The sequence below is a fragment of the Varanus komodoensis genome, unplaced genomic scaffold, assembly GCF_004798865.1.
Source record: "Varanus komodoensis strain SLA01 unplaced genomic scaffold, ASM479886v1 scaffold23, whole genome shotgun sequence".
Taxonomy (NCBI): domain Eukaryota; kingdom Metazoa; phylum Chordata; class Lepidosauria; order Squamata; family Varanidae; genus Varanus; species Varanus komodoensis.
The window spans coordinates 14,425,964-14,453,347 of record NW_025335627.1 but is presented as its reverse complement, the minus strand read 5'-3'; the positions used below and the strand labels follow the sequence as shown (position 1 = coordinate 14,453,347).

Below are 27,384 nucleotides of genomic sequence, written 5' to 3'. Positions count from 1 at the left end.
TTGGATTTTTAATATTTCCCATTGGCAAATGCTGCCTTTCTTCACCATTTCCAAGCAGTGAGATGAAGCAGCACAGAGAACTGGAAAACCTTAGTTTAATTATCCCCATCCGTCTCTAAGACAAGACATTTAAGCAGTTTAGCTGCTGTAAACACTCCCTTGATAGCTGATAAGAAATCCACTGAAAAGCCATTTTTGTGGGGGTGGGGGCTCAGGGATACACCCATTAATCATGTGTACAGTATGGTGCACACATTTCTGGCTACCACTGAGACCAGAGATGGGCCCCAGCATTGTGGCCATCAAAAACCATGGCCTACCAAGGGTGCCCATGGAGACCCAGCAGTTACTTGAGGGAACTCCTGCTGAAAAATCACTGCAGGTAACTCTACCTCAGGAAAGTGCGAATCAGCAAAATTCAAGCTGGTCAAAGTTCTCCAAATCCCATCTCTCAGCATATTCTGACTCAAATCTGGATCAGACTTGTGAGGTTTGGTTTGGCTTCATGTTTGTATTTCTGTGCATATTTTTCAGTGTATGTCTCAATTGTGCACATTTAAAAAAATGCATAGTCTTCTCACAGAAGTAAAGTGGATGAGTGCACATATTTGAAATGTATTCATTTTGAGTCTTTGTCAGTCCAGAATGTGTGAATTGGGTAAAACTCTTAATAAAAATGAGCTGAAATTAATTTCTCATACAACAGTACTCAACACACTTCTATATAACATAATGCAATTCCACTGGATTAATTGTTCCCACACTCTACATAACCCACATTGTCTCTACACAGTTAAGATTATGTGGGGAGAGAAGAGTGTGAGTCCATGCAGTTTGGGCCACTTTTGCCTTCATATCCCTGCTGTCCACAAAGTGGTGAAAAAGGAACTGGCTTGCCACATGGAAGGGAACCCTATGCAACCAGTGTGCTAGCTCAGGTGGAGAGCTGAGTTTTTGTTCAGCAGAATTCATAGTTGTGTATATAAAGAGAGTGCATCATCCAGAATGCAGAACAGCAAAATTCCACGAACATACAAGTTCCCTTTCCCTTCTATGGCTAATATTTGAAAAGGCCACTTAGTCCCATCTTGTGCAGCTCCTATCTTGGGAGCAATCAATAGTGCATTCATAGTATGCAAATGCTTGTACAGCTTCAGCGCCTTGTGGCTTCTAAATATGGTCTCAAACCATCAACATGGTATAAGGGAGGCACCCAGACCACTTCTGCAAAAGCCTGTAGGAAGAAAATGTGGCAAGGTGTGAAAAAATATTCTTGTATTTAAATGGTAGGGAACTAAGGGATGCCAATTAAAAAGAGGAAGACGTGTCAAAAGGAGCACAGAAACTAATGACTGGAAAAATTCAGGTAGTCTGCTTAAGAGAGAAATGATGTTCTAAAATGCAATGTCAATAAAGTTAATTTCACATATTTATTTATGACATTCATATACCACTCCATATCTAAACAGATTCCTGAGCTAAAGTTGAGGTAGATTATGTCCACACCTTCTGCTGTCCATTTGGGAGGTTACCCAGTCAAAAAATAAGATTAAATTAGCCTGACGGGATGTATTCTTCATAAATACATGGTGGCTTAAAAGCAAGTATTTAAAAAGTAGCTGACCAACCAAGGGGGGTTTCCTGAAATAAAGATCTCACACAACAGATGAGCTTAAGCTGTACATACAAGATGAGGGAAACAGGGATGAGCGCAGCATCTCCGCCTCCCTCAGCCTTACTTCTCACTGTCCGCAATATGCATGTAGCATGCAAGCCCCCTGCTTGCAGAGCTAACATGCAACTAGAACAATGGAATAAGGCTCATCTTTTTTCCTTCTGCCTAACACGTCTATATATGGATGCTGGGTAGAACTGCCCAAGCCCCAAATCTCTGTCCTGGTTGCAAAATGGGAAATCCTGGCGGCTGAATTTATGGAAAGGCAAATCAGGCCCTCTTTCTGTGCTCCCTGTTCCCAAGTATACAGGAAGAGGCTATGGGGATGCAAGCTGCATACACCGAGGATTTGTGAGCAACACATGAGGGCTGGGAACGCGGACAATGGGTGTGGTAGAGCCTCCCTCCATGAGTCAGCCAATGCAGTTTGTGGTGCAGGGTTCTGCACTTCTGAAAGATGCTAACTCAGTGGGACCACATCTTCTTAACCTGGTGATTTCATACTCTACCCGTCTGCAGAAGTGGGGGTACTAGAGCTTTCTTCAGCAATTATCTATGGTTAGGGATGCCTAAGTTGCAAGAGAAAACCACAGATAAAGCCTTTTGATCTAGCAATCACTTTTTTCAAGTTTCGCCAATGCAATTGGTTAGATTATATCCTGCCTGACGCAGGATTTTTGGCCTGGGTAGTACCAAAAATAGTGCTAAGAACAAAATTCAGATTCATAACAAAAAATACTTGGAAGCACAACAATACCAGAAATACGAAGCACTCAAGCAAGCAAAAGAAACTTCAGCCACAGACCAGGTAAGATGCAAAGGCCTACTTGACTGAAATGGCCTTTTCCTGCCAGCCTAAAGGGAATGGGCAGGGAGGGGGAGTCCAGCCTCCCTGGGCAGGAAGATGCAAGGCCTGGGAGCTGCCACTGAGAAGGCCCTCTCTGAAGAGAAAATAGTACCCAGTGTGGTATGAATAGCTAGTGCACGTGTGACTCCGTAAGGGGGCAAGCCTATTGCCCAAGTGGGATGGCACACTGCACTGTCCAAGTGAGAGTTCCTCTCCCTTTGGTCCTCTCTTCCCACCATGAGAATTTGAGTGGTAATCTGATTTTTAACAGTAAAATCAGTAAAGAAGTACATTACTAACTTACTAACAGTAAAGAAGTACATTAAAAGCAAACTGTCCCTATGTCTGGTCCGAACACTCAAGAAGGGGAAATCTGCTCCTGACCAAGTGAATAATGTAGGTTCCATTAGTGAAAGGAACACAACTGTTTTATAAAAGGCCTCTGAAGCATTTATATCATTTTTTCTGGCTTATTTTCATTCTTTTTAAACATATTATGAATGTAGAAAGACCCACACTGCCATTCTAGGCAAGGATAGCACTGCGTCTGAGATAAGCCATCTTCACATAGATGAGACTACACATAGACTGAATTCTTTCTTTGAACACTAGGCAGTTTTAAAATAATAGAAAACCATGCCTAGTTCAAAAAGAGAATGGAACCTCACTCTCTTTCCTCTGTATAAGGCAATCGCTGTGTGAAACGTTTAGATAGATAAATGAACCCATTCAAAATCAAAATTATCATCATTAATCATTTATTTGGCAGTGCCAAGCAATGCACAAGGCAATTTCCAGAAACATAAGAATGGGCAGTATATACTCCCCAGGTATTTCTCACACACATATAGAACAGATAGATATAAACTGATAATGAAGGTGGGGAAAATAGAAATTCTCAGTTTGATGCATAGGACGTCTTAAAATCACTTACATATTTTGTTTTTATGGAAACTATAACAGTAGAGTTACAGTTTCAGCTGCAGAGTTTAATCATGAATGCCGTCAAGCCATTTTGAACCTCTTAAAACTGATCAGTAAAAGAGGTTCTCATAGCTCAGAACAAAATCAAGCCAAGGTGAAACCAGCAGCAGCAGCAGGAGCTGCAGAAAAGCCAGAAACACAGCTGCGGTCCCTGTCTACCGTAAGCTCTAAAGCCATTTATTTATCAAGGCCTAACCAACTCCATAAACATGGTTTGGCTGGAACCCCAAGAACCATTATTGGGGTCTACCCCCTAAAGAAGCATCCCCACATTTCCAAAATATCACATGGGAAAACAATATTTTCCATGTGTTTAGCACCAGTATTTTTTGCTTCTGTACAAAACAAAAAGAGGGCATATTCTTCCCCACATGTCTTTCCTTGACCTAGCAACCTTCAGATGCATTTGAGTACAACTCCCATCATGCCCAGTCTGTATGGATGTGCCACCATGCAGGCCACCAGGGTGAAAAGATTAATTCTTTTGCAGATGGGGAAGTTGCCAGACTGGGGAAGGTTGTCCTAATCACCCAGAGGGGAGATTCAAATATCGTTCCACTCATGAGTTTCGGATCTTGTTTCACAGAAGGCTGGGACTGCCTGCAAGTTTAGCAGGGCTTTCTGGCCATGAATGTCTGGCACAGACACAGAAGCTTCCCTGAGAAAAGCTGGAATGCACTGCCATCTTTTATGTCCATGCACTGGTATGAGGGACGATTTCCTTTGGTCCATACTTTTAAGTTAAGCACCTCATGCACACTTTTCAGGATAATACACACCTTGGAACACACTTACCCTTTTGGATGTACATATCCCTGCATTTTGCAAGGAAGTTCTTGGCTCCCAAATTATGAATATGACACACAGCTGATAACCAAGTGCATAATTAGAGGAAATAGTATAAGAAAATATGGCATCACCTTGCACAGTGGAGCAGAACTTGGACCAAATGGTTTTATAACTGAATACAGTGGTACCTCAGTTCATGAAGGCCTCAGTTCTACACCAAATTGGGTTGCGAACAGAAATTTTGGGTGACAACCACGATCGCGGCCATGTTCCCGCACAAACACAATCGTGATCATGGCCACCTTCCTGCACAAACACTCCAAACAATAACCACTCACAATGAGGGGGAGCCATGAGGGGGAGCCATGAGGGTGCTCTCACCTCGGTTGAGGCCTTCCCAGCTTCTTGCCACCACCCTGCTTCCGAGCTGGAGGAAGTTTCCCTTGCAGGCGCTCGCCCAGCTCTGGGAGGGGGAGGCCAGAGAGGCGAGCGTGGGGTGGCTCCCCTGGCTGGGAGAGGGCCGTGATGAGGGATATGGCTGCTTTTTGTGGGCTGAGGCAAGGGGAGGCGAGGGATGGGGCAGTGGCCGGCCGAGTGGGGTGCCTCCCGCCTCTCCTTGCCACAGGGGGAAGAGGCATGGTGCCTGATTGGTAGCAGTGGCTTGCCCTGAGAAGGCTGCAGCAGAGCCACGGGAGGCACAGCCCCACTTCCACTTCACCTTGGCCCATCTGCCCCTGGGCACAACTAGGCAGCTGTGGCTGGGCCCACAGCCCAGGGACATGGCTCATGCTTTGTGGTTTAAAAAAAACCTATTCATTCATTCATTCATTCATTCATTCATTCATTCATTCATTTAAAACCTTTATATGCCATCCTTTATGTATAACATAAAGTTATGGTTCAGAATGGATTAACCTTATTTACACTGAACCTTATGGGGAAATTTGACTTGGTTCACGACCAATTTGGGTCATGGCCAGAATCATGGAACGAATTAAGTTTGTGAACTGAGGTACCACTGTATTATGGACTATCAGTCAATCACCCCTCCCAAGCTACAGAACAATGTTGTTTCATCCAAATTCAGACATGGCAACAATAAAGCCCCCAAGGCCTGGCTCCTGCTCTTGAAGATCTTCCCTGTCAACACAGGAAGTTGCTGGAGGAAGGAATATATACTTGCAATATACTTGCACTGAAAGAAATAGTGGAATAATAAGCCTGCTTTCCTCCTTAGACAAGAACAAGAAGAAAGGAAAGGAGCCGATATACAAGTAACATGCTGCCTCTTAAAGAGGCAAGTAAAATTGCAGCCTGCATTGCACATGGCTCCACCACAACTACCAAATGGGGTGCAGGATCAAGCTCTGGGCCTTTGTGCACCAATTTTCTCTACCAGGTGAGCACTGGTACATCCATGGACATCTTCTGTGAGGGCAGCCCATGCAGGGGTGGGACTGGTCACTACTGCCACTGCCCAGGCTGCTCCCCCTGATCTCCCCTCAGCTGCCTGAGAGTCTGCTGGCTCCGTCCCATCTCCCAGCAGCCCCTGCATACGTGGCCCACTTCCCAACTCCTTGATATTCAAGTCGGCCCTGCTCACATGCTCTGCCAGATATATCAAATGGCTGCAGTCCAATATCCTCATATGCAGTCGTGTGCCTGATAACAGAGGACAGGAGTAGACAGAGAAAAGTTTGCATTGCTTTAACCCACTTAAGGTTTTTAATCTCTCTCTCTTTGATTAAAAGCAAGAAAGATATATAAATAAGTTATCTGAAATCCTATTTCTAATAAATAAAAAAACAAATGAATAAATAATTCTCCTCAAGCAATCCCCTGGAGCTATTTCCAAGGGGACAGTCTTTTCAAAGAAAAGAAAGCCAAGGAAGGGGATGCTGTATAAATAAAGGCAAATTTTCTTCCAATAAATCCATTCAAGCTTTCATATTTATTCACCTTAAAATATTACAAAGAAAAACTGGTTTCATAGCACATCATTTCAGTTTATTACAGGAAATTAAATCTGCAGCTGTTCTGCAGAGGGCCAAGAATGCCAGGCAGCTTCCCCGGAAGGCAAATGTGGGCGACACAGCCAGGGTGGTTACTGCGTACGGTGGCAAGAGCGAGCTGTGAGCAGACTCTCAAATAACCACCGGCAAGGCTGCTTGCATACTCTGCTACCTTTTATGTCTGCTTTCCCTTTTGTGCATGCCAGCAAACTCCCCGTTCACCACCACTTTCCCAGACAGGAAAGCCATACTCTTAAACTGTGAGGCTCTGTCCCATATTGGCTTTTAAATATAGGGTTGCAGAAAGAGCTCAGCTAGTGCTTTAGCAGGTTAGCAAACCTCAAAGCTGAACTTTCAGACTGATACTCAGATTAAAGTTAGACTTACTGGGGATATTTGCCTGCTTGCTGATGTTTTATTCGAACAGAGCTACTCTTTAAACATACTCAGATATTGCAACCTACACCTGTTCTTTGCTGGAACACAAGGCAAAATACCAAGGCTGACATTAAAAGTAATGGCTTTCCATATGCATGACGATCTCTTAAATATTCTAGAAAAGGTAGGTATAAAGAAAACCTTGTGGTTTCTTTCATGATATAGAAACTGAGACATATTGTTAAATGCCTCTGTGTAATGAACCTGATAGAAAAAGATCAGACATTAATATCACTGAGCTTAATGAAGTCCCCTGACTGTAGGTAGATTTGCTGTTCCCAGTCTTATATATGTCACATTTTTTAAAATTCTATCTCAAGGAGTTTGGAGACTATATGGAAATTTTCATGTTTTCATAAATGCGTTGTATGTTTTCGGGCGATAGATGATAACCTCCTAAATAATTTACAGACTAAAATTCTATATGGCAAGCCTTGAGTCTAATACAAAGATTAGTTTTCAACAATTTATGTTGAGGCCTTGATTTATAGTTTAGGGTTGGTTGCAACTGGTTACTGTGAAAGGCAAGGTATCATATACAGTTCCAGGAGATATTCATATGCATTCCCAAAATTTCATCCTCCTCCTCTACAAAGTTAGCCATATCAATTGCTTAGTAGGTTAGTTTAAAGAGATCAAGCTCTGCCACCCCCTGAACAACTATAACAAACAACCTAAAACACAGTCTATTTTTAAAAAAAAATACTTTGTTACCATTTACTGCTTGTTTTTGTTGCAAATATACAGCAGTTTATATGTTTGAAATAGTACAAAAACAAACTTACACTCATTAAGACTATAAGAGTAGAAGGTCCATCTGTTCTGTTCATTCTCCCTGTCCCACTTTCAAATTCTTTAAACAGACACAAGATACATAAGACATATTTAACACTCTGCACTCTGCATCAAGGAGATACAATATTCTCTTGTATTAATAAATGGTTACCAAATTATTTGTTACATTCTAATGTAACAATTCTCATGTAACAATTACAAATATCAAGTTTTCCCTACACATTTACAATCTACTTAAAGTAAATTAACATTGTTTCTTTCATCATAAGTCAACTGTATATAAGCTGCCATGAGTGACAACATTTGGATGGGAATCAGGCAGTCCAAACTTCCTTGCAACTGGAGGCTGAAAGAAGAATGACTGACAGTGGAAGACAGAATGGAATGATGGGTGAAGATAAATAAGAAGAGAAGGAGAGAGGCTACCGAAAGCAGAGGTGGGGGTGTCAGAAACATTGTTCATTACTACTTGTCAAATTATGCCAGAATAATGACCTGATATATTGAAATCACTGTTCCTGTCCAATGGGCAGCCTGATTTCGTCTTTCTTCTCAAGTTTGAGGTTGCTGCTATCGTTCTTGTCTCCCTTTCTCTCATGCCTCTAAAGAACAAAGTGGTGGGGGGCAGGGGGAGAGAAGGCCAAAAAAGTCTGTGCTGTGGAGTCAGTACATAAAACCTTTGACTCCTACTCCAATGCCTCAATTTCTGGTATCTTTTACTTCGACTCCTTTATTTATAAAAGCCAATATTGACTGAAAGCATTCAATCTACAAAGCACTGCAAGTATCTTTTTAAATTTGATGCTCTTGTAGACGTATTTTTATGAGAACCACAAAAACTACTATTTTTTTCAACATATGCTTTTTCACAGTCATCATCTTCTATAATACATCGACACACATAATATTCCCCATCTGTTGTTATTGTAAAGTGTTCCAAAACAACTGACTGTGTTGACACTTTTTTTCATTGTGAATTTTTCCATGGGGCACCACTTTCACTAATATATGGAATTAAAATATATTCTGAAAAATAGGTCAATCAAATTATTATCTGTGAAATAGGAAATTTTAACATATTATTTATATTACAATTTAAATTTATCAGGAATCAGAGTTGGCATTTACTGACTCCAACTCCTGTAACCCAAGAACTGCTTCCGACTCCACAGCCCTGCTTCCTAAGAGGGAGACCTGAAGAACAGAGTGGAAAGAAAAGGCAGAAGCCAGGCTGAAGTTGAAAATAGTAACCTGCCCAACTGACAGGCTCTTCTGGAATTGAGAACATGGAAAGAACAGAGCAGCTTACCCCGCTCTAAAGGGATAGCTCTTACAGGATGTCAGAAGAATCCACCTTCCTTCCCATCCTACTTTTCCACTGACAAAATAAATAAATAAAAGTACACCCCAACCCCACCCCGCTCCCAAAGAGAGGTACATCTTCTGCCTCATGGAGGGCCCATGTCTCTCTGAAATCAATGACCATTGCATGCACAATAGCTTGCTGGGTAACATGACCAGAATGGATGCATAGATTCCTGCAGCAGTTTTCGTACCAGTATGTGAAGGATTCCTGGAAGATTTGCAGCTGATTATCACTACCCTCCCTTTCTGGGTCAAATGTGAGTCAGCTAGATGAAAGTTTAGAAAAGCAGGTGCATGGACCTTTTATGTAAGGAACCTCTTCAAGGAATTACTTGAGGCAACCAAGTAGGCTCTGTCAGGTAATGGAACAGCACTACTGGTAACTTCAAGATCATTTTCTCATTGTGGTAGATATCTTTCAGTGGCCAAAGGGGCCAGTGATTTCCCAAGAGGTAGTCCTATATTTCACAAAAAGAGAATGAGTCCTACTGGATCCTTGAAGTGGTATTTGAAAAATGTGGGACTATCCTTTATGGCAGAATATCTGATACCCAAACCTGACATCATCTCCTAGCTGAAAGTAGAAGTTTTGAGAGAGCTTCCTACTCTGAGCAAGGGTAGAGATCAGCTGTAGTCCATGGAGCAGAGCATTAAAACAAGAGGAAGCCTCTTGGTGTTTTCTGTGAAAGAACCAAGCATCAAGAGGCAAAAGATAATTTTGAGAGCCAGTTGAATGCAGGAGGCAAGCTCGACCAAAGAAACTGGAGTAACTTCCTTACTAGTTCACTATCCAAGCAAGTAACTAGAGGCATTGACAACACTGCCTTACTTCCCAACCTAGTCGAATCTTCTGCAAGACCAAGTTCTGAGGAAGAGGCCTGATATGAAGTTTAGCCATGTAAGAGATTATTTAGGTCATTTGCTAGAATGAATCTAAAGCAACCTTGTGGCATAATGAGCTCCCTCTCATTGTACCCAAGCTTTTCTGCAGTTCTTTGGCGAAAGAGTACAAGGGAATTGTGTTAAACAAAGAGCCACCACCAATGGCCAAAACAGCTTGGAAGGATGATATTATTGTATTGCACTGAGGAGCCAAGAGAAAGAAGCAAATATTTTCGGAGGCCACACTGAAAGGACTTTGGTTTCTTCTGAAGGGTGTTCCAGACAAAAAGGAGCCCTGATAGGCATCTCCCAAAGGCACTTTGCCTACAGGCAGTGGAGGAGAGAACATGTTTTGCTGTTGCTTTAAAAACTGGGAAGAGCAGTAGGACTCTCTCTTCTCCTTAGCTATGTGATTCAAGGCCAGCACATATGAGAGAAAAAACAGTTTTCAAATACTCTCAGGCTAGGACATGGGTAGAAATATGTGAACTGCTGAAATCATATAAATACCACCTTGAAGTGAAGCTGAAGGGGAAAATTGGGCATTTTGAATGGGACAAATAAATATTGTTTTAAAAGCATACAAAAGTGGGCTTTCCCTCCACACATAGAGTAAAACATGAAAATGCCTATTTTAAACAAGTTGTATTTTTAAAAATGTGCATTTTATGAACACATTTGGAGATTGGTGGACATTTTCAGATAACAAAGCTGTTAATAGGACATGTTTGCATGAGTTGCTTATATAAATGAAATTCTTCTACATCCCTAAGAATAAACAAATGTTTCTACATGAGAGTATTCAGGACTATCGTCTTTGGCATAATAGCAAACACTGTCTCTGAGAGCCCACCATCACATCTCTGCATTCAGTAACCACTCACCCTGTCTCATCTCCTGCACACCCTTTCTCTTACCCCACTGACTGATTTTTGCAGCTGCCCCTTGTTGCACCCGTAACTCCATTCATAGAATCATAGAATAGTTGAGTTGGAGGGGGCCATGAAGGCCGTCAGGTCCAACCCGCTGCTCTTGCAGGACACCAAATTCCACCCTCCCACTCAGACGGCTGTCCAGTTTGAATGTCTCCAGTGTGGGAGAGCCCACCACCTCCCTAGGCAGCTGGTTCCACTGTTGTATTGCTCTGATTGTAAGGAAGCTTTTCCTGATGTCCAACCTGAACTTGAATTGATTATTCCATGACCTACACACTGCCATCAGCAAGAAGTGATCTTGACCTTCCTCTTTGTGCCAGACTTTGAGGTACTCAGAGAGGGATATCATGTCCCCCCTCAGTCTTCTCTTCTCAAGGCCGCACATGCCCAGTTCCCTCAGTCTCTCCTCACAGGGCAGTGTATGCAAACTTCGTTTGTTGCACTCCTCTGGACCCTTTCCAATTTTCCTACATCTTTCTTAAATCTTGGTGCCCAGAACTGGACAACGTACCCCAGATGAGGTTTGACTAGTGAAGAGTATAGAGGAACTATTGCTTCTTGTCATTTGAAAGTAATACTTCTGTTAATGCATCCCAAAATAGCATTTGCCCTTTTGGCAGCTGCATCACATTGTTGGCTCATGTTTAGTCTATTGTCTACAATTACACCAAGATCTTTTTCTTTTTCAGTTCTGTTGAGCTATGTATTCCCCATGTTGTATCAATGCACTTGGTTTCTTTTTCTGAGGAGGAGGACTTGTCACTTGTCCTTATTGACTCTCATTCTGTTGCTGTTGCTTTTAGTCCAGCATTCAAGTTGATCAAGATTACCCTGGATCTTCATTCTGTCTTCTAGGGTGTTTGAATGGGCTTCCACGAGAGGTCATCAAGGCCCCATCGGTGAGGGTGTTCAAAGACAGGCTGGACATGCACATGGTGGGCATGTCGTGAGCAGAGACGGCTGGAGCTGGGGGTCAGAGTAGATGGCCCGGGAGACCCCTTCTGCCTCGTTCTGTTTCTATTCTACCCAGTTTTGTATCATCTGCGAATCTGATTATCTTTCCTTGTACTTTCTCATCTAAATCATTAATAAAGATGTTGAAGAGCACTGAGCCCAGAACTGAACCCTGTGGCACCCCACTAGTTACCTCCATCCAATTTGAGAAGGTGCCATTTACGAGCACACTCTGTGTCCGATTTAGCAGCCAATTTTGGAGTCATTTTTTCCAGCTTGTCCAGTTTTTGCTACTTTTCTTATCAGAATGATGTGGGGTACTATTTAGAAAGCTTTACCCAGTTTTTAAAAAATGAGATTAAATTAGACTGACAGGATTTCTTTTTGATAAATCCATTCTGGCTTCTAGTAATCACTGCATTTTCTTCAAGATACTTGCAGATTGATTTTTTAATAATTTGCTCCAGAATTTTTCCAGAGATTGATGTCAGACTAACTGGCATATATTTCCCAGATGCATCTTTCTTCCCCTTTTTGAATACAGGGACATTAGCCAGATAATAGCCAGTGGTTCTGTGAGTTCCTGCACTAGCTCTTTTATGACTCTGGGATAGAGTTCATCAGGCCCTGGAGATTTGAAAGTGTTTATTCCATCTAGGTATTCCTTGACCAAATTTGTCTGTCAATCTTGGGTCACCATCTCTCACTTCCAGCTTGTACTTCCTCTTGGTTTTAGATTTCCTTGTGGGAGAAGACTGAGGAGAAGTAGGAAATGAATGCCTCTGCCTTGTCCTTGTTGTCTGTACCTCTTTCTACTTTCTGCTGGGGAAAGTTGTTGGAAACACATGTCAGGCTTCTCCTGTCAATCACTCCTCCATTCATTCACCTATTGAGCCAACTGTCACATGGGGGAGCAACATCTGATGTGGCACTATCTTCTAAAAGTGAAAAATGGACAGTAAGTTACTTTACAGCCTCCACCATCTGCACTAAGTAGGTACGTGGTAGTGACCAATAGCTTTGCCATGCTCTGCTGATAGTTGTATTTCTTATCTTAGCAAGTAAATAGATAAGATTTTGCAACCTGGTGTCACCCGCTTCACTTGCCTGCTCAAAGGCTAGCTACTTCTGCAAGGCCACATTTTGTATGGCATGACATTCACAGCAGTGAAACAGCAAAAGTGGGTGCCTGTGTAGCTGGAGAAAACAATAGCATGGAGCACTGTCTCCATCAACTGTATTAACATTTAATAGTGCAACCTGCTTGAAAAGATATTTTCAAGCCTGCTCTCCTTTGGTGAGAGGTTTCTTTTGCTTTGCCAAAAAAACCAAACCAAACCAAACCAAACCAAACAATAAACCAACCTAAAACCACTTTTCATGCTCTAATGAATATTACAGTACAGATAATTCACTCTCCTTTTATGTGCATTTGCTAGGTATCATGTGCTGTAGGTACATGACTGCTGACATTCTAAGTAATTTAATTTTTTTAAAGGTTAGAACAAAATTAAGATTAAGACTTCACCTTCTCAGTGCCCTCCCCCTTTTTATGCATCATGGGATTTTTAAAGAACATATTGCCACAGTGGATGAAAGGATAGCTACAGTATATGTCAGTCAGAGAAAATAGATGTATTTCCTTGCAGAAGCAAATGAGCCAAGCTAAGATGAATAGAAAAGCAATCTTCACCTCCAGTCACATAAACCTCAAGTAACATGCACAGGTAGCAGGTTTTTGAGAGTAGCCCTAAGACCTGTACAATTGCACATAATTAAAATGTACAGTATAGCAACAAAAAAGAACACACTTAGCACTCCTTTAGTCCCACCACGCGAAGAAATTGCACTCATTTCAGAGGAAATGTTGCTTTTTCTCCCAATATTGGGGTCTACATTGCTGCAATCTGGCAGATACACAACATGGATTAGAAGCCTGCCGCATGGGAAAACCCTGGTCAAGAATCTGCATGATTCAAATATATGATTCCTATGATTTTGACATAACTGCAGAAACTGTTATGAAAAGGGTGAGAGACTGTTCCATTTTTGGACTGAACCAATATTGCCTGAACTGAACCAATTGGACTGAACCAATGTGAATATCTTGCCCTCGCTCTCATAGACTTCATTTGCCCACATTGGTTATGGAGCATCCTGCTATCCCCAAATCAGGAATGCATTCCTTGGCTGGGTGTGATCATGCAGATAGAAATGAAACATAAATAGTGCAACTGATGCTGCATCAGGAGAGCAAAGTGGCGTTTGTGAAAAATTAGAAACCTCCAAGAAAATTGTAGGATTATGCCCCCATACCTCCACCAGGGGAACTTTCAGTATCTCCGCACTACTTCTGAAGTGAAAATTCTATTCTACCTTGATACCATTTGTATTAGAACTAATTCTAGACTGGTGTTATTTCTTCACTTTTCAGGTATTAATAAGTAGGGCCCTTCTTCCGAATAACAGATAAGAACAATAATTTAATTTCTATCCTGCCAAGTCATAAGGCAGCTCACAATTCCTGTGAAAACAATTTACTTATTTATTTGGAATTTTTGTATGCCGTCCCATTTGCATAAGTCACAGGACGGCTTCCAACATATAAATAAATATCAATACAAATACAAACATATAAAATCTGGAAACATCCTGGCACAATAATTTAAAACCAATAAATAAAATCAGCAATTATAAAAATATTGTTTAAATAGAAAGGTCTTGGCCTGGCGCCGAAAAGCAAATAATGACGGCGCCAGGTGGGTCTCTCTGGGAAGCGCATTTCATAGGTTGGGCGCCACCGCAGAGAAAGCCCTCCCCCGGGTACTCACCCTCCTAATATCTTTCATGGAGGGTTCCTGGAGAAGGGCCTCTCCCACTGATCTCAAGGGGCAGGAGGGCAAATATGGACGCAGGCGTTCCTTTAGATATCCAGGTCCCAAGCCGTTAAGGGCTTTGTAGGTGATAACCAGCACCTTGAATTGGGCCTGGACTTCGATGGGGAGCCAGTGAAGCTGGTAGAGGACTGGGGTTATATGAGCACAACACCCAGTCCCCGTCAGCAGCCTGGCAGCTCTATTTTGCACCATCTGAAGTATCTGGACTGTCTTCAAAAGCAGCCCCAAGTAGAGAGCGTTACAGAAGTCCAATCAGGAAGTCACCAATGCGTGTGTCACTGTCGCCAGGCAATCATTCTCCAGGTAGCCATGCAGCTGATGGATCAACCAAAGCTGAAGGAAAGTGCCCCTCGCCACCACAGTCACTTGAGCTACCAAAGACAGCTCTGGGTCGAGGAGGATTCCCAAGCCGCGGACCCTGTCCTTTAAGGGGAGTGAAACTCCATTCAGGACAAGGTCCAGGTCCCCTTTCCCAAAGCCCACACCACCTACCAACAGGACCTCCATCTTGTCTGGACTGATCTTCAGTTTATTGGCCCTCATCCAGCCATTATCTCGGCCAGGCACCGGTTCAGTACCGCCACTGCCTCACCTGGATTGGTTGAAAAAGAGAGGTAGCGCTGGGTATCATCCGTGTACTGATGATTCTGCAGCCCACACCTCCTGATGATCTCTCCCAGTGGTTTCATGTAGATGTTGAGTAGCAAGGGTGACAAAATGGATCCCTGCGGAACTGCATGGCATAGCTGCCATGGCACAGAGCCATAGTCCCCCAACACCACCTTCTGAAATCGGCTGGCCAAATAGGAGTGGAACAACTGCAAAGCAGTGCCTCCAACTCCCAATCCCGCTAACCTATCCAGAAGGATACCGTGGTCGATGGTACCAAAAGCTGCTGAGAAGTCCAGGAGGACCAACAGGGACGCACTCCCCCTGTCTTTCTCCCTGCACAGGTCATCATACAGGGCGACCAAGGCAGATTCAGTACCGTACCCGGGTCTGAAGCCGGACTGAAATGGGTCCCGATAATCTCGTCCAAGAGTGCTTGGAGTTGTCCTGCCACCACCCACTCTAATACCTTGCCCAGAAACAGGATATTGGCCACTGGTCTATAATTAGTGGCCATCTCTGGATCCAGGGACGCCTTCTCTAGGACTGGCCGGACTACCGTCTCCTTTAGAGGGGCAGGTACCTGGCCGTCCCCCAGAGAGGTATTGACAACCTCCAGGATCCAGGCCCCTATTCCGTGTTTGGCTTTGTTAAGTAGCCACGATGGGCAAGGGTCCAGTAAGCAGGTGGTGGGACGTACTTGTCCAAGTACCTTGTCCACATCATCAGGCCGCAATAACTGGAACTCATCCAACAATGTTGGACCAGATGGCAACGCTGGCACCTCCCCTGAGGGCTCTGAATCACTAGTGGAGTCTAGCTCATGACGAATCTGAGCGATTTTCTCCTTAAAATGCTTGGCAAAGTCATCACAGTGGGCTGTCGAGGGTGGTACAGGATCTTTCTTGGGGCCCGGATGAACCAGAGCTCTGCTGGACGGCATTGTGAGGAGGCAATGGAAGTGGAGAAGAATTTCTTCTTCACCGCCCTCACCACCACAGCATAGGCTCGATAGTGAGCTCTCAAGTGTGTTCGGTCAGATTCATCCTGCGATTTCCTCCACCTACGCTCTAGACGTCTCCCAAACCACTTCATCTCCTGTAATTCAGGTGTATACCAAGGGGAAGACTGGGCTCTGCCCAGTGGGAGAGGACGCTTAGGAGCGATCATGTCAATAGCCCTGGTCATTTCACCATTCTACAGCTCAACCAGAGCATAGACAGGAGCACCAGCCTTATCAACCAGAGATTCCCTCAGAGCCTCCAGGAATCCATCCGGATCCATCCGGCTCCAGGGGTGGACCAACACAATTGGGTCTGCACCCTTACAGAGGAAAAGGCCGACATCGAGCTCAAACCTCACGAGGAAGTGATCTGACCATGACAGGGGAGTCAGACACAAATTCCTCACCCTCAGATCTCCCTCTTCTATTAACTATTGCATTATTAGACTTCAGATGTCAAGCCTGGCTTTGTCCTAAGCTAAATGCACTGTCCTAATTGAGCTACTATAATATTTATTGTGAAATGTTAATTAACTAGCTGATTAAGTTAAAAAAGAGCAAAGCATTTAAAGAAACCTATTAATTACCTCTGGTGGGCCTATAAAAGTTTTGTTGTATGGAGTCAAGCACATGTGCATGCATGCACACACATGTAAATCTTGGTTACATCAGGTGGCTCCTAATAGACCTTCTTGTTTATTCTTTATTCATCCTTAAGGGAATCATGGGAAAGCAGCCCATGCTATGATGAGTCAATCGAAAGTAACACCCAGACCACCTAAGCTTGACTGTTACTAACTGCTGTTCACTGTACCTTGATGTGAATTTCTTCAGCCATTTATTACAGCTACTTAAACTGTAATAGATAATCAAGAACAGCAAGTACAGGCAACAGTTTTTCTTCAGATTAAATCACTGCTCCGAAACTAACTAGGATATTAAGTGGATTTGAATGGAAATTTTGAAGGAACCACAGAACTTCATTTTATTATGAGTTTAAGCTACTTGTTAAATAAGCAGGTAGCAATATAAAGTGACTGGTATTGGCTGATTGTTTTTATGCTATAATCTAATGTACACATTTACAGAAATTACAAAGACAGGTGCCCTGTTTACACTGGTCACTTTCTGAGCTAGCTGCAAGGAATAGCTAATATGTGCAAACTTTTGCAAAAACAGGCCATATATCCAAATTTTGAATTTAAACCATCGTATAAAAACTGTAAGGGGAGACACAGGGCACATATTTAACATATTTCTAGGTATTCACAAATGCCAGTGTGCATAGATAAGCATAACTGCTATCATACACACTAAATAGCTCTATGTCCAGATTATGGGGTTGGGAGGGGAGGAAAAGACTGACCTAAATTTGCATAACCAAAGTCAATGCTCTGTAAAATGATATTTATATGGCATTGCAGAAATATATTGTATTCTGATATCAAGAAATTTCGGGTATAATTCAGCTTCTTGCAGATCAATCATACCTCAAATTTGCCTTCACCTTCAGTTCCACCACATGATCATCAACTACACATATGAATTCCTTCAGACCACTGTCCATACAGATTAGTTATTCTAAACAGCACACTCATAACTTGGCCACTAGAACACAGTCATCTGTCGCTCTAATATATGCAAATACTTTGCAATAATTATGTTTATGGCATAATAATTAAGCAGCTGAATGTCAGTTGCTGCAGACTGTTGGTCCCATGTACTGAGTGATACAATATAGGTAAGACAAGATGATAATCTTTTGGGATCAGCCTCCGCAGACATAAAAATAAGCTAGCCTTGGAGTCATACCGAACAATCTGATTGGTATACTCCTGCCACCAGTACATGCAGACAAAATGTGCTGATGTGACGGTGCACATTGTTCTGCTGAGATTTCTTTTCTGTAGTGTTTCACTATCTGCTCAATGACAAAAGATTTTCCAAAATAAAATAATCAACTCAAATCAATTCCTGATGCAACTATATGTGCAAGAACAATGAGATATAGCACCTAGAGAGGTCCTATCAGTGCACATTGTCAGTGAAGGGCAGAAGTCACAAATGAACTGAAAGGGCTGAAAGAGTCCACAAACAGCACCCAGCTCTGTGCAGGATTTAGAATTAACAGTAGAACAATTCTGCTTGCATTGGTTCCACCACAGAAGCAATACCCAGGAATACTGAAGTAAAATATCCAGGAAGGAATTCAGAGGAGAATTTGAGAAGCATGCCTATATCAGCACAGGCTGGGTACCTTTATGAGTCCAGAATATACTTTCTATCCAGCAGAAGGCTCCTTGGACAGGTACCACTGCAGGGAAGATGGAGAGAAGCTTCTTCTAGTGCTGGTGCTAAGAATCTCCAAGGGTCACCATGTGGTTTGGGACCCAGCCTCAGGACAGGAGAGCTGGCAGGCCTCTGCATCTTGCTGGCCAGAATGACAAAGCCCAGCTGTGGCCATGGCAGGAAGTCTTTCTCTTCAGAGCATGATGATATTTAATTTCCGTTGTATCTGGCTTTGAGGCAAACCAAAGCAGCACATCATACACAACCCAGCTGGTAAGATTAAAATAAGAATTCCTTTCTGCACCTGGATAATCATTACTAATTAAGACAAGACTGTACAGATTTAAATTATGGATACAAGTAATGGCATTATTTGTACTTTAAAAATCACCACATTTTGAATATATTCTCCAAAGCAGATATCCTACATAGCTGTTCAAGCAAAGGCTTTGAATATGTATAGAGTTCTTAAATATTGCAACATTTTGATTCTCTCAATCCATTTCTCATATTACGTCGCTTTTATTTAAATATTTTAAACCAGTGCTTTAATTTTTTATTATAAATACTGTCAACATTCAAAGCGCACACTCAATTCCTATTCAACATTTCAAATGAATAGGTTAATCTGTGTGAACTTCAGTCGGATGGGTGGGGGGAGAGTCTAGCATTGGCTGTCATTTGTCAGTGATCAAAGCCACTTGCTGGATTTCCCTTTTTCAAGAGCTGATAAAAAGTCTAATACCCAACAAGCTGGCTTCTAGGGAAATGCAGTTGACTCCACTGTTTTGTGATGTTGTGAGGCCAAGATATATAGAATCAAAAGCCTCAAACCTCCCCAGTTCTTGTTAGTTCAGTAAAGAGCTTGCTGCATACTTTAAATGCCACACACTCAGGGGTCAAACCAGATCATGATTAGCTAAGGAAGACTCAGTTAATACACTGAAGGGACAGGCAGAGCTCTGCACTGCCATTCCCATCCTGCAGTAATGTCAGTGGTTGCCGTGTCAAATTGCCGAGTATGGTGAGGAAGTGCTCTTTTCAGACTGTCAAATTCAAGAGGAGCTTACTGTGATCCTATCTGCTTTGGTCTATCACAATTCTTTTTCAGGAGAAGACTGCTCCCTTGTTTCAAGAGTCAGGATGTCAGGTGTGATATAGATCTAACTAGTGCCTGATTTCTAAATACAGAGGAGATAACCAAGCTTTTGGGTGCATGCTTTAAAAAAGTGCCCTTTGCTCACCAGAACCAAATGAACGCAAAAGCTCGCATGCAGGACCAGGGGCTACGCAGGCCATGCTTTCGGGTTTAACTCTGAGAACCTCAACAAATATGAGCTTTGCTGACTGCAGACTTCCAGCACCTTGCAATCAACAGATCTGATGCATAGAGCCACATAAATATTCTATAAGTTTGTATAAAATTGCATTCCATATTACTTTAACTATAAAAATAGAAGTATTTAACAAGAGTTATGGCATGTGGGAAGGTGTGGAACAGATTTACAAACACAAATGGATAGCATAAAACTTCATCTTTCATCCAGGCTGCAACAATAACAAAACTTGAAGGTGCAAAGTAGGGGCCTATGCTGACATGCCTTTGCACACGCACTACTGAGCTACTAACCACTTTTAGAAAGGAAATGATTGAGAGTTTATTATGCAACAGAAACAGAAAAAAGCTTATAGCTCATGGAAAATATCAGTTTTAAGTCCACTGTAACAGTCCAACAAAAAAAAGGGGGGGGGCAGACTGGACCACATCTTTCAACAATTCAACCAGTCTGGCAATAGTTTCAACTTGTAGACTTCCTTGCCTTGGAGGAATTCCCAGGTGCTTGAAACCAGATGAAAAGCTATTTTCAAATATTTTTATTATCTTAAAAGTTTCCTGACCCTTCTGTCCACCTAGGGAAATGAGATAGCAGTTCAAGCGTCAATGTGATATTAGAATGATTTGGTTATCACTTTCCTGTCTCCTTCCTTTCACTTCAGTGCTGGACATTACTTTCCGGGGATTCCCAAGTGAGAACCCTGCAAACTTTAAAAATCAATTTTTTACATAATGTTAGGGTTTTGTAAGGTTCATGATCCTCATGACAAATGCTAAACACTCTAGGAAAGGCTCTTGGTGGCTTTATTGGAGCTACATATGGAATGTTGGGCAATTGCTGGCTTTATTTTTGCTGTGTATCTCATGTCAAGCTTAGATGTGTACCTTTCTTTCTAAACCTAATAATTTATACCAAGTAGGATTGCCCAGACCCTGTGGCCACAGTCTCCTTAATGAACAGAGAAGCTGCCTTTTCTTTTCCTGAGGCAAAACATCGTAAAAAGCAAGCAACACAGAGCTTGTGACCCTATTGCAGCATTTTATGAACATGATTTGCAGACAGGGTGAGTTAGAATGTTATTCTAGCACCTCATCAAAATTCTTCTACAACACTCACAGCAGTGACTTAAGATAAGTGGGTTGCCCTGAAACTGACTTGGATTGTTTCCAGGGCTTGACTGGAAAGTGGCAAGAGAGTTGGAGTGTTTTGCCCTGTTCTTGCACTCACAAGTGAATCACTAACATTTCTCTGAGTTCACCTTCCACTGCAACACTTATCCACTGACTCTAAACAGATAATAATCCAAGAGGCCTTTTGTTCCATTTTCCATCTTCCTGCTATTCCCCATGCTCTTTCCACTCCCCCTACAGTGTAATGTAAAGACTGTATTATATTTTTACAGTTCCTGTTTCTCCAGAGGGGTCAGCAGATCAAAAAGGTATTTAAAAGCAAAATTACAATCAGTTATGTAGACATAATTATAATTACAGTACCCATTTCCACCTGCAGTCAATTTTAAGTAGATAATGGAAACACATGGATTGGCTATGAAACATCTGGACAGTATGAAACAGTTTTACAACTTTAAGAGAACATAACTATTCCACATAGAGTAAGTCAGTCTGTGCAGCAAGTACATATCAGAATCACCAACATTTCATATTTATGTATTATTTAACAATTAGTATACTGTAATTGTTCTTAATTCCACACACACATATCATGTATCATGCATCCTGTACCAGTATCTATAAATAAGCAGAGTTTGAATGCTTGAAATTTTACCTACCTTCACATCAAGGCAGTAAACACTGCTATTTGCCCTCCCTAATTTAACTTAATTAAAAGGAAACAAGCAAAAAATGCAAACTATTTTCAATTACAGTAAATTCTATTAAATGTTCCAACCAAATTCACCTACAAACAAATGCCATAACAATTTTGAGAGAAATCAGAAGATTTTTAACAAAACAAATTTTGTGAAGGGTCCCACACCCTTGGCTTGTCATTGGATTTAATGTAAAGAATGTGGAGATTTATCCTCAGGTAAAATTCTGAGGGTCACCAAAAGTACTTTGATAATGCTAGAAATGTTGCTCTGCTTGGTTTTATATATGCATATACTCCAGAATTTATTCCTGTTGGTTACAAATAAGTTATCACAATGTTCTAGTTTCATTCAGTTGCAATCACAGACATTTTCCTACCCTCATAAATATGAAGAGACAATAGTTAAGATGAGCTGAGCAATAGATACAGGCATACCTCAAAAATATTGTGTGGTCTCCTGGTGCCATAACTCTATTCTTTTCTGCACCAGGCAAAGAAGACCTTTTTATTGTCCTGGTATTTTAACAATTAATTGGTTTTATCTTTGTTTTTATTACTATTTTAGATGAAGTGTGCTTTGTTTTGTTGTTACGGTTTTATTCTTGGTTTTCTGTTCCTTGTAAGCCATCCAGAGACTTTTTAGTAATGGATGGCATAGAAATAGTTTAAATAAAATAAATAAATAAATAAATTAGTTGAATATAGCAATAACTCAGGTCATATATAGTTGTAGTTATACTGTTGGCTGACTGTTTGGTGCAAGATGCCTAGCTTTCAACATATCTCAGTATTCAACATGCCTTCTTCACTAAGCTTAATCATTTCTAGCTTCCTCTCACTTGAATGTTTAGGGGCCATTGTAGGACTATTACAGTAATTAGCCTAATTTGCATACATATTGTTGTGTTTCAGAGAATAGGGAGACCCAAGGGGAGGGACAGACACAGAGGAACAGCCAGGTCAGTAGAGCTGTCAAAGCACCCCAAAACTATTACAAAGATCACAGTAACCTCAAAGATCACAGATGACCATAACAAACGAAACAGTCCAATAACAAACCAATTTGAACTACAAAACAGAATTTCAAAAAGTACATTACCAAAACACGAGACAAAAGACGTGAAGTGAGTGACCCCTGATGAGAAAATGGTGCCAATAGACATGCATTGTCTACGCAGGGTCACATCTGGGAAGTGCAAAAACTTCGAAGCACAATAAACTTGTGCAAAGTGAGGAACTGCACAATTTCTATCACATTTGTGTGTTAATACTTTCAGAAGTGTTGCATTTAAATTAAAACTGGGTGAGATGTTCAAAGATGTTGAATACTATGACCTGACTTTAATTTAAAGTGACCAATGAAAGTCTCTTGGAACATGACAAGTACTGTATTTTTCATGCCAAATTCCTAGATTTTCTTTCACAGGTCTCTAGCTTTTTAGTCCTTGCCTTATATTTTGAAATATGTTTCTTCAATTATTGTCTTGATTTATCTAACATGTGAACATTTCTCTTTTAGATATGCATGTGTGACACAAAATTTTCATTGATTTCCAGACTGAATAATATTCTGAAGTGCATCATACACTGTTCTAGAATGTTATTTGACTATCCAAAGCACCTTGAGGACATGAGAGGCTGCAGCAAGAAACCCCTGAGGTAAGCTGTGTTCTGTACCTGGCACTTTGGATTCCATTTCCGCCCTGCTATTTTGGACTAGTCATCACAAGCGGCTCCCTCCTTTAGTTCTTGATTCATTTGAGATAACCACCTTTGTGTGCATGCTTTGCACTTATAAAGCATTCTAACATTTTTTATGGATCAGCAGAAAGAAACATTTCCTTGTTCTGTGACAGGCAAGATCAGTATTGTTATCTTACAGATTTTTGTTTTCTGTGAATGGCTCCTCAATGCTATCAGAAGTTAGTTGAACCAGAATTTTAAAGGGAAAGAATGAACCAGGTAAAAATCACCCGCCATCATCTCTGATGGATTACTCTTGTCATGAGGGGAATACCCAGGGGTTAGAGGATTTAGAAAGAACCAGGTATGTTCCAAGATGATATTGATTTTAAAATGCAGTGGGTTCCCATTTCCAGTAAGAAATCAAGAGACCCAATGCTGTTTTTAATAGAAAGGAACAATAAGGAAGCTATTCAGTTTTAAGAGGGGCCCAGTAGAATCTCTGATAGCTAAGCAAATGGCCACCTGATTAAATGTCACTCAGAAGGAGAGAGTTGTCTGGTATACAGAACTAAAGTTCATTAAAATCTTCTGCAAGGTGAGCAGGCTAATGTAACCAAAGCATTTGTCTCTGATTAACTGATGAAGGTAAAGGAATTACGTATCCTTCTGTGATCCTGTCAGTATTTCATGCATCCTTGGATGAAACTGCTGTATGCTTTGATAAAGATGATACTTCTAATTTAAGTATATGATATTTATTTAAATTTAAAAAGTATATGATATATATACATTTAAGTATATGATATGCATATGTGAAAAAAGGGGCAGAATTAATAGTGAACATTTCATCATGCTGTCTGACCCCAGATACAGTGGAATCTGGGATCCCTCACTTCTGCTCTGGACTTTCCACAGAGATGATGCCACCACAAGACATCTTTGCTTCTTTTAGCAAGGCCTCAGGCATAGAACACAATATGTAGGAAAGAACACATCTAACAGTACAGTTAATTATTTTTACAATGGAAGCATTTCTTTCATATATGAACACAATTTTGCCTTCTCCATGAGTACCTTACTAAGGTGCCTTTAGTAAATAGCTTGCATTTTCTCAATTTACAATATACTGATCTGATTATGCAATAAAAAAAGAAAATGAAAACCAAGGATTTCCAAGGTTTCAATGCCAGGTTGAAATTAACACACAGCCACTCAATGGGTGACCTTCAGCCAGTTCCTGTTTCAGAGCCTAATGGACTTCAAGGTGTTACTGCAAAGATAGGATGAAGGTGAGGAACCATGTATCTTCCCTGAAACTCCTTGGAGAAAAGTGGGATATAAAGGTAATAACATAAATATGCGAGACATCTGGCAGCAGAACTTCCATGGTTATCATTGAATGTGGGGAGGTAAAGTATGCACAAAATAAAGATTTTCACACATTCTTATTGGGAATGATGGGAATTTGCTAAAGGAGCTTTGAAATTCATTCCTACAATCACCTACAGCACATCAAAAGCAAAAGCTTCTCTTTTTACAGAGCATACTAATGAACTATGTAATGTCAGAGCACCAGAGGCCATTATACAGATCTACAGGAATTGCAACTATATGCCTGAGCAGGAAAGCAGAAGCTGCTGGATTCCTCTTGGATCTAATACCACACGCACTCACACACACAACAAGAATGTTCAGCAAATAGCAAAACTGAACTGTCCTCTTTCATTAGCATTAAATAAGCCGTCAGCTTTATGAAGAGGGCTATGGTGCCTTACTTAAGAAGAATTGTTGGACGATTAACTTAAAGATTCTGGAGCTAATAGCTAAAAAATTAATGGGTATTTGTGCATAATTAAACATAAATGCATACCACTTACTGATTGGATGTTATTCTGATTGATATGGAGCAGAAAAATGGATTATAAATAGATACAACACAAAAGTTGTTACTCCAAAAGTCCTGAAGTTTATGTATCTGGCAAATAAAATACAGAAATTATACAAAGTAATATCAAAACATAATTATGAGAGAAATTTAGCACAAGGTTGCTTGAGGGAAAATGTCCAAATTAGAGAGATTCAGCAAATGCAAAATGATAATCATCCAGGAAACACCAAAGTGCCCAATTTAAATCAGATAAGGAAGCTCATTTATGAAAGGTAATGCAGAGAAATCCAGCACTGGATTGTGCCACCTCTGTGCACAATCCAGTACAGAATTATTTGTGCTTAATGCCTGTTTGTTCCAATGCGGTTTAAGTGGACCTCTCTGTAAAGATCTCTAGTCTTCACAAATGTACAGACAACATGCACATGGAGTTTTCAGTGCTGCCTCCAAATTCTCCCTCCTCAGTAGTCCTCTGTGAGCCTTCAGGTCCCTCTGGGACAGATGCAGGAGGAACAGAGGGCTGCAGAGGGAGAGAGGAGGAAAAAGTCCCATAGTGCAAACAGATTTCACCCAGCAAAAAATACTGTGAAATTTTTACAGGACAGCTAGTTCACTCAAAATGAGAGCTGTGATATTAAATGTTGCCTCTGGCAATTTTAATATTATTCTGATTTGTAACTGAAGCCCATTTCAGTTTGGCTACCATTATTATTTTCCCCTTTAGAAATGACAGATGATGTTGCATTCCCAAAATGACAAAGCAAAATATATTAGAGACACAATTATGTTTCCATACAGAAAGACAGGTACAGAAGAAGGTCTGAATGGTGTTTCTTAGCCGAAGCAAATCATGACCTTTATCTACTTCAAAGAGAAAAAAGTAAAAATGATAGTTTAAAATATTCCTCTCTGGTGTTTTGTAAGGATAGTTTCTGGAAGGAAAAGATACTATTGTTTGGATTAGAATATTATTTTGAATTAATAATAATTCTTGGGATTTTAAAAATACAAAACATGCCGGACATATTCAGCTAGCCAAACCTTACATTTTCTTGAACAGCTTCCATATAGTAATAATACTTAAGGATTCCAGAGAATATGTGCAGGTTCTGACATTCAGAAATCTGATTAGGTCACTTAATAGCAAAGCTTTACAAATATGCTCAGAATGCCTGCTAAAGTGGCCGGGTGGATCATAATTCCATCTCAGCTCCTGACTCCATACACTTTGTGTTGATGTTCATTTTAAGGTGCATCAAAATGTGTATGTTCATTTCAATCTACATGCATAGGTTTCTCCCAGCATAATGAGGAACTGAGGGTGCGGAAGGGATAATACACATGACCCCTATACATTCCTCTGAAGGCAATCATAGAGACAATAAGCAGTACTCTTTCCACTGAACCGCAGGTATCCGACCATCTGGCAAAAGCCTTACACTGATACCTTGAACAAGCCTTACATGCACAGCTTTTCTGTAAGTTACTCTTGGTTTGTGCAAATAGATCAAGCATTTGCAGCTGTGTAACAAAAGCAAATAAGGTTCTGTATGTAAGAGACATTCTTCACTTTAAAAATATTAAATGAATTAAGCACAAGACAAACTGCAACAAAGTATTTCAGTAGAATAGCTACAGTACAGCAAGGGCACATTCTTGCAAAAGTCAAAAGGTAAAAACAATGTAGAAGAAATAGTGAGATAGGACCAAACTTCCTAAAATTCAGGTACTTACGTTAAATGACTGCAACCTCAACTATCATTAAGTTAACCTAATTTTTCCTCCCATTCTTCTCCAAAATTATGATAAGAATGGATTCATATGGCTCCTTCCAGAGTATGAAGAGGCAGGCTCCTGTGCTGAGGAGCTGAAGATCTAAAATCAGATACTAGATAAGCAACAGGAGCAAGAATTTGGGGGGAAGTAGGCATTTTGTTCTGTTACATATAGTTAGACTTGCAATAAATAAATAAAAGTAACAGTGCTATGCTACCCTGGTGTTAAGCAGGGGCACGGGGATTCAAAATCCATAGTAGGGCAATAGATTTATTAGGCCCACTCAAGGTCACAAAATAGTGTGCAAGCTTTTGAGTTCTCCAGGATTCTTCATTAGAAAAGATGGGCATACCTAAGCTTAATTTCACTAAAGGATGGAGATTGCAAATTGTA

General features: G+C 41.0%; 1 protein-coding gene across 7 annotated transcripts in view; it reads right to left on the bottom strand.

Moving 5' to 3' along the window:
- ERBB4 (erb-b2 receptor tyrosine kinase 4) overlaps positions 1-27,384 on the bottom strand; it is a 935,345-nt gene that overhangs the window by 782,922 nt on the left and 125,039 nt on the right. The window lies entirely within an intron of this gene.